The 8144-nt window shown below is 23.6% G+C and overlaps 1 long non-coding RNA gene across 2 annotated transcripts; it reads right to left on the bottom strand.

Moving 5' to 3' along the window:
* Positions 1-6452: 6452 nt before the first annotated feature.
* On the bottom strand, positions 6453-7967 carry LOC121175081 (uncharacterized). Of its 2 annotated transcripts, none has more exons than XR_005892098.1 (2): positions 7809-7967; positions 6453-6864 (listed from the first exon to the last, which is right to left on the bottom strand). It is a non-coding gene; the product is annotated as an uncharacterized lncRNA (long non-coding RNA). The 2 variants fall into 2 exon arrangements; XR_005892097.1 differs by lacking the exon at positions 7809-7967 and adding an exon at positions 7269-7802.
* Positions 7968-8144: the final 177 nt, after the last annotated feature.

The raw sequence follows: 8144 nt of genomic DNA, 5'->3' as shown, positions 1-8144 counted from the left end.
GAATTTGATGTTATCACTTAAGTTGAAATGATTTTGTTTCTGTCCATCTATGTATTTGGTATTTGGTGCTGAAAGGAATAAAGAAGAAAAATAAATAATAAATATAACAAGCAATATGATAAAATAAGTGAAATTAAAAAAATGAAAGATAAAGTAGATATTTTCTTTAAGAGAGAAAGTAGATATATAATTATAAAACTTAATAAAATTAAAATGCGTAACCCGGAAAATGTTTTTGACTATATGTTGATTTTGAGTCAATGCTAAATAATGAAGTAAATACACCCTTGACAAATTGTTTTGAATTATAATTATTCATTTACCATTTTTAAAATAATTTTGATAAAATTTAAAAACTAACTAGCGTTTATGTTTGTGAAGCGTAGTATCATGTATGGTGTAAATTGTAATTTTTAATTATAATACTAATATATTTATATTATAAAATTCTTATTAAAGTTGTGAGATGAACTTTTTTGTTGTTATTTAAATTTATTGCTTAATTTTATTAAATTTACATTTATTTCATATATATGTGTGTACTGCCTTCTTGTATTCTCAACATTTTTAATTTTAATTTTTTAACTTACTAACTAGAAAAAAAAATTGTAAAACAAAAAATACTAAAAGCGGAATTGAATACCATATTTGAAAGATTAAAAGATAATAGAATTTACATATAGGTGAAAAATAAAAAATAATAAATGTCATATGAATATATATATAACAAAATATTTTTCTGGTGTATTTGAAAAGAATGTATTTTTAATTTCTATTTTAAGAATTAAAGAAATTGATTAAAAGAGTTTTAAAAATATTAAATTTTAAATAAATAAAAATCATGTGACAACTTTAATAGAAAAACTTTGATACTCTATGTAAATTATATATAAATATAAATATAAATAGATGATAATGGTATTGAAAACTTTACTTTATCTTCCAAGTTCTAAAGTTGATGGTAGAAAATTACATTAGATCCAGTTTGTTTACTCTTGAAATCTACTCTATATAGCAAGATTAATTTTGAGAGATGTGATTGGGTTGGTAATTGTCTGTGTACTTTATGTGTTTAAGAAAATCAATCTTGCCACGAGTAGAGCTATTTTGTTTTTTTTTTTTTTTAGGAATGAACTAGAAATATTCTTCAGAAACCAATTGTAAAATTTTGTACATCAGATAAGATATAAGGAGCTATCCAATGGGCTTACAGTGCATTTTATTAAAATTAAAATCAAATTTAACTAAATAATCTTGCCGTAAGTAGAATCAATTTTGGGAGAAGTAAAAATTTCAAACTTTTTTTTGTTGGGTAAAATTGAGTATGAATATCATAAGTTATATATTTATAGTCGAAATTCTATCCTACTTTATCAGACAAATAAGATTAATTTTTCCTCAAAATTTGGCAGAAAAAGTGGTTTAACATTTAAATTTCTTAGTTAAAATTTAGAGTTTGATTCTTAATTTAAGTATAAAGTCATAATTAAAAGTAATATTTTATCCTAATATTGTCGTACTAGTAGAAAAATATTAGTTGGATCTCAAATAAAAAAATATTATCTGATTAAAAAAATTATTCTGCTCTCACTAAAAAATACCATATACCCAGTATAAAGTTATATTCTTAAAATAAATTCCACTAAATTCATTCATACTAAAATTTACATCAAATCACCCTTAGTCGCGGGTTAAAGCCTGAAATGGTAAAGGAAAAGTAAACATAATCACAAAACTTTAGACTCATAAAAAAATTATTTATTATTAATTTTTATTAAATAAAGAAATCTCATATGTTAACAAGAAATTTATCTATGTTAGTAAAAAAAAACTTATTATATAACTATTACATAGTAAGATATTTCTGTTAAATTTTACTTTTTAAGTCATTCATCGTTGTACTGGTCATGTGTGTAAACTTGTATTGTGCATAATACCTTACTAGTAATAGGATATTCATTTACATTAAAATTAATTAGGTGTAATACGTATAAGTATGTTTTCAGTTCAGTTTGATTTGGATAAATAATCAAAATATATGTCATTTTTTAAGAAAGTTTTAAGAAATAAGTAGTTACTTTTTTAAAAAATAAACATCTTCAAACATGTAATTAACCTTTTTAAGAAAAGAAAAGTTGATTTTTTTTAAATAATGGAAGGAAAAAATAAGAACAATTTGAGTGTCTCTTAAGAAAAGGAAGACGCAATATACCATAAATAAATCAAAAGACTTGCCCATTTGTAAATTATATTTTAATATTTAAAAAATATTGAATATTTTAATGGATGTGTGCTAAATAGAATATTCTATTAGATTTCGTGTTAGCATACAGACCTAACTTTACATCGAACCATATCCCATTAAGGAATTATCCTAAATTATTCTTTTATAATACATTAAAGTTAAATCATTATTCCAAAAGTCAGATAACCTTCATAAATATTTTTTTCGTACATAATGACGCGTCTTATTTATTTAGTGATGGGATGTCCTTTTTTTTATACAGAACATGTCCTTTTTTTTATCATCATACATGTCCTTTTGAACATTAATATTAAATTATTTTTTTCTTTTTTATTAATTATTTTAGTTTTAAAAAAATTACTTTCCTTCCAAAAAAATTTCATCAACATTAATGAGATATTTAAATATCAATGTCAAAAAAATGTTTGTCTATTAATTAAAGTAGATTTTAAATTGTTTCTAAACCAAGAGTTATATTCCAAATGTCTTAAATTTTACTCTAACAAAACCTATTTTGTTAATTAAATTTTGGTTTTTGTTGACTAGATCTGCACTCGAGTCATACGACTGAGAATTTCATTCATTTTACCATCTCTAGTTTTTAACTCTTCGGTTTCTTTATCTAAAAAAAAATTGAGATATATGAAAAAAATCTAAAGTTAAATAGTTTTTTTTTAAAAAATCGTAATTAAAGTTTTTGACTTTTCATAAAATCCAAAATATTCTCATAAGTTTCATTTTTTTAAGTCAATTATGAGATTAAAACTATCAATATTTCACAAAATTAAACTAAATCATACTTTAATTTAAAATCTTAAAACATCAAATTTGTAAATCTTTCTTCTTATATATTGTTTTACTTTCTCATTTATATATAATGTGAGACTTTGTATTAATATTTGGAATTCAATATTCTCCTCTAATGTGAGAATCAAAATCAGATCATTTTTCATAAACTTAGTATGTGTTGTCTTATACCTATTAAATAAATAGTTTTTTAGAATAAGGAGATGTTGCTATCATTTCATGATAAAAAAAACTATTATAAGTTTATAATAATATAGACATCTTTATGCTACTTATATCTTAAGAGAGAGAGAAAAATATAAATATGATGAAGAAAAAAAAAAGATTATCAACTATCTGATATATGCTATATGGATGTAAATAAATCAAAACTCTTTGATAACCTCATAATTTACTGTAAAACTATATAGTATAGCATCATTATTATTTTATTTATGGAATTTGGAATGGGGATCTTTTATGAAAAGGAAAATTAGGCTAAAATGTTATTATCATGTAATTTTATATTCATTAGTAATAAAATTAATTATAATGGTATAATTATAATATATTTCTTTTTTTTTACGAAATAATAATCGTAGAATTTACTATTTGCTGTTGGCTCTTTCATCTTGCAATGCAATCTTTAATTTAATATATTGTTGATGGATTCGGTCAGCCAAGAGACATGTGCTGTACTTTCTGATAAGTTCAGAGTTAACTGTTTCATCCTGGTATAATTTTAAAATCGTAAGTTTCTATTAATGAATCTTTTGTAAAAAGTCTTAAACAAATATATCGAAAAAAATTTAGAATATCAACAAAAAAAAATTATTTTACACTATTAATGCATACATATCTAACTTTCTCTATATATAAATATAAAAAAAATTACTTGAACTAACATCAACCATTGATTGAAAGCTAAAATTAACCATCATCATTAATTAAATTTTATCATATTTAATAATTATGAAGGATTTAATTGATCTCCTTAATTTTATTTAAAATAATTTCTTATATTTTATTTTAATTATTAATTAAGGATAGAAATTAAGAAATATATTACGTCTATTTTTTAATTTAATATTTAGAATATATTTCAAGAGTAATAATGATTAAAAAATAATATTATAAATAAATATTTATACATAATTTTGTAACTATGTAAATCAGACTTAAAGTTTTCTATTTTAAATTACATGAGAAGTAAATTCTAAAACATTTTAAATCAGATTTAACTAAATTTTCAATTATCGATATCAATTGGTATCAACCGTACGTAACATTATGTATCTATTCGTGTCCTATACATAATTGAACAAATGAACGGAAAAAACATTATTAAAAAAAAAAAAAGGAAAGCTGTGGGCAACTAGATTGCGTGAAACATGCGGAAGCCGAATAAGGACAATTTTTTTTGTACATGCAATTTATTTTAATAAGATACATGCATATTTCATACGTATCGTATAATATTTATATTTAATATATTATTATACTATACATACGGATCAAATACTAAGAGTTGTTTGCTCATAATCTTGCATGCGTCAAGGTTTAATGCTAACATTCATGATTTTGATTACATTCCCTCTTGTATTTGTTTTAATTAATATTATGAATAAATGTAATGAGTTTACCCATGCATGTCAAAATAAAATATATTAAGAATTATAATTTTGGAATATTTATTTTTAATTATGAATGAGCACATATCTCTATGTCTTCTTATTGCCAAACGCAATGATAAGTTATCCTTTAAATTTTAAATTTCATTGGTTTGGTTACTTACTAGGCTAAATTGATTCCAAATGCATCACTTTTCACTTTTTTTTTAATTAAAAAAAAAGATGGTGGATGGACGTAATATATTATGCTTCTGCATGCCCATTCAGCTTTTATTCAGCCATTTGTACATCACCTTAATATATTAACTCAACATATTATCTTCATCATCTCATCAAGTTTTTCTTTAATACGTAGAACTAAAATATTAATTGTTTTAGTAATTAATTGACTTGAGCACGCATGTTGATTTTTGTTGTAGAAGTAAAATCTTATTTCAAATTCATTGAAAGTAAAATTTATTATTATTATAGCAGATTAGATAACATTTTAGTTTAAAGAAATAACCATTTATTTGTAAAAAAATCTCTAAAAAATCAATAAAAATAAATAATTGTTTTTAATAAGTTAAAATATATTGAATAGTTATTTTTCCAGTCCAAACCAATATTTAAAGAGTGCAAATTAAATTGTACTTTTAAATCAACATGCAACAAAGTTATTTAATGAAAAAAATCTTTAAATACCAAAATTATCATTTTCATATATAAATATTTAAGCAAGCATATAATTACTTTACAGTAAGTTATTTTTAGTTAATTAAAATTTACGTCATCTAAAATCAAGTAATATAATCATTTATATCTAAGTACGTGGTAGTTCATTCTTCAATCTACAATCATGACAGTCTTCAATCTAGTCCAAATGGCAAAAAATGGTTTATATTCATATATTTCCATCAATACACAAAGAAGCAAGCACCTTGACAAACTTTGATCATGTGAACATTGAATATCATCATCTGATACTGCTAACCAATAACGAGGACTGTGCATGTGCTGGACCATCTTCTCACTCATGATAAAAATGGTTTTTTTTGTCACTCAAACCATGCCATTTTAAGTGAAACAAACAAAAGTATATAAAGAATCATCTAAAGACATAAATAGTTAAGTCCTTGCCGGGCAGATAAAGGAATGGACAAATAATATGGCATTATGTTTTTTCTTTAAGAATCGGATAGATATTTTCTTTTTTATACTTTATGTTGATAAAAATTTGTGTTTAATTGTAGTTTTAGTTTGTGCTTGATTTCATCCTTTATATATACATGATTAACATTATTTTTGTTTTGTTGTTATGATGAATATAAAAGAATTATATCGATAAATATTATTAGAAACATTTAAGAGATTAAATTGTTAGAATTATATAAGCTAGGTTTAGTATTTATATTAACAAAATTTACTTGTAGATATAATTGACTCAAGTAAAATAAAATCTTAAATAATTTCATATATAACTGAAAAGATAATAAATAAAAAAATTGATTTTATATATTGACTTCACAAAAATTATAAATATAGAGTGTTATATATTTTAATTTTTTTTAATGTATGGTATCAAAACAATAACAATTATCAAAAATAATAATTAGCATAAATGGTTAGGAAATTTGTCTCACCAAGAGATGCAACCCAAAAAAATTTAAAGTCAACGAATAAAACTTGACTATTGAAATGAAATAGAGTTGAAAATTTTTCATTAACATCACGGTTATTATTAACACAAAAATAGAAATTCGAGTCACATATGATCATTACATGTTTAACATAATAATTCATTTTGGAGATAAAAGCCAAACAATTATAATTAGCATTTGCATTTAGAAGTATGATTACAAAAGCATAACATCAAAACAGCGAGTTGTATGATAATAAATTAAGCAATATGACCCATATAAAAACCTAACATCACACCACACACAAAGATCCTGGAGCTTCCTTACACATTTATAGAACCCATAACACAAAAAAAGTTCTAACTTTCCTGCTATTAATGTGCAACGTCCATCCCATGTCCTATAAAATATATATACATGCAAATAGTTATAATTAGTGAGGATCCTTCAACAGCATTACTATCAGAGTTGAGTAGCTTCCTTAATGCCAAAACTATGCACAAAAAATTCTTAACTTGAGCAAGAACATGACTCTCAATTGCGTACACTATTCACACAACTGACCAAACTTATTGTTGCCATGCTGCAAAATAAGAAATGTGCACTTATAGTCACCAATAAGAAATGTGCAAAATAAGGAAATGACTTGTTTTCCTATTCCTTTCACTTAATTTGACCAAAGAATGTTGATGAAAAAATAAGGAATATGCTAACCATAAACAAAAACTTAAGTAACCACAGAAAAAATCAACAATATATTATATTATGATACAACAAATAAACTGTATAGTTGAAATTAAAACTGAATGCTTGAATATGAGATGCACATAACAAAATATAAGCTTAAGAAAATGCACATCTAATATCTAAAATTTGAACAAAACAGAAAAGGAAACTTGTTATATACAATAAAACATGAAGAATATATAACAACTACAACAACATGCAATCAAAACTTGCACAAGAATATGTTCAGCTAGTTCTCACCATTGAACTAATTGCAGCAGAGATGCCAATAGAATGGCTTACTTTGAATTCTCACTCTAAAATAAGAACAAAATTCATTACTATTTATTTTCAACACCCTGCCACTGCAATTGACTGTAGTCATATTGCTACTCAGATTTCCAAATAAATTAACCCCATAATTGTAAGCAAGTGCTTGAATTTTGAAAGTAGGTAAAACCTAAAGGAAAAAGGAGAACTTTAATATGTATCTATGGAGAATACTAACTAACTCTACATGCCACTTTTTTCAACCCTTCTAACATTTTGTTAGATTCAATACCTACAAATTAAATGTGTCTTCAGCATTACCCGCCTTCTGTTAAAAAAAGTAACACATATAAATCTAACAAAATATATATATATATATATATATATATATATATATATATATATATATATATATATATATATATATATTCAAAGAAGGGATGATAATAACATGGAGAGTATATATAAAATTTGAACAAAACAGAAAAGGAAATTAATAATAAATATAATAACTACAACAACACTCAAAACCTGCACATGAGGGATAGGTTCTGCTAGCTCTGACCCCCGGTAATTTACTTAGAAGTAGATCAAAAGAGTTTGCAAAATCAATTTGTTACACTATGTCACTAGCTCTAATAAGCTAACCAGGTGTATGCCACCGTGGTCAAGTAAATAATTTTGTATATGATGGTCAAATTTTTTTAGACACAGATAGATTTAAGAATATAATATTGAAGAGCTAGATTCTTTTCTTGGAACCTTGTGTAAGGGTTAAATATTTTTTAATAGTCTTAAGGTATTTTTTACTGGTTTGGCCCTTCGTTGTTATTATTTATTTAATTGTAAACTATTTACATAAGTTTG

Source organism: Glycine max, chromosome 6, assembly GCF_000004515.6.
Source record: "Glycine max cultivar Williams 82 chromosome 6, Glycine_max_v4.0, whole genome shotgun sequence".
In the NCBI taxonomy this organism is placed as follows: Eukaryota; Viridiplantae; Streptophyta; class Magnoliopsida; order Fabales; family Fabaceae; genus Glycine; species Glycine max.
Note: the sequence above shows the minus strand (reverse complement) of the source record. Positions and strands in the feature narration are given on the sequence as shown.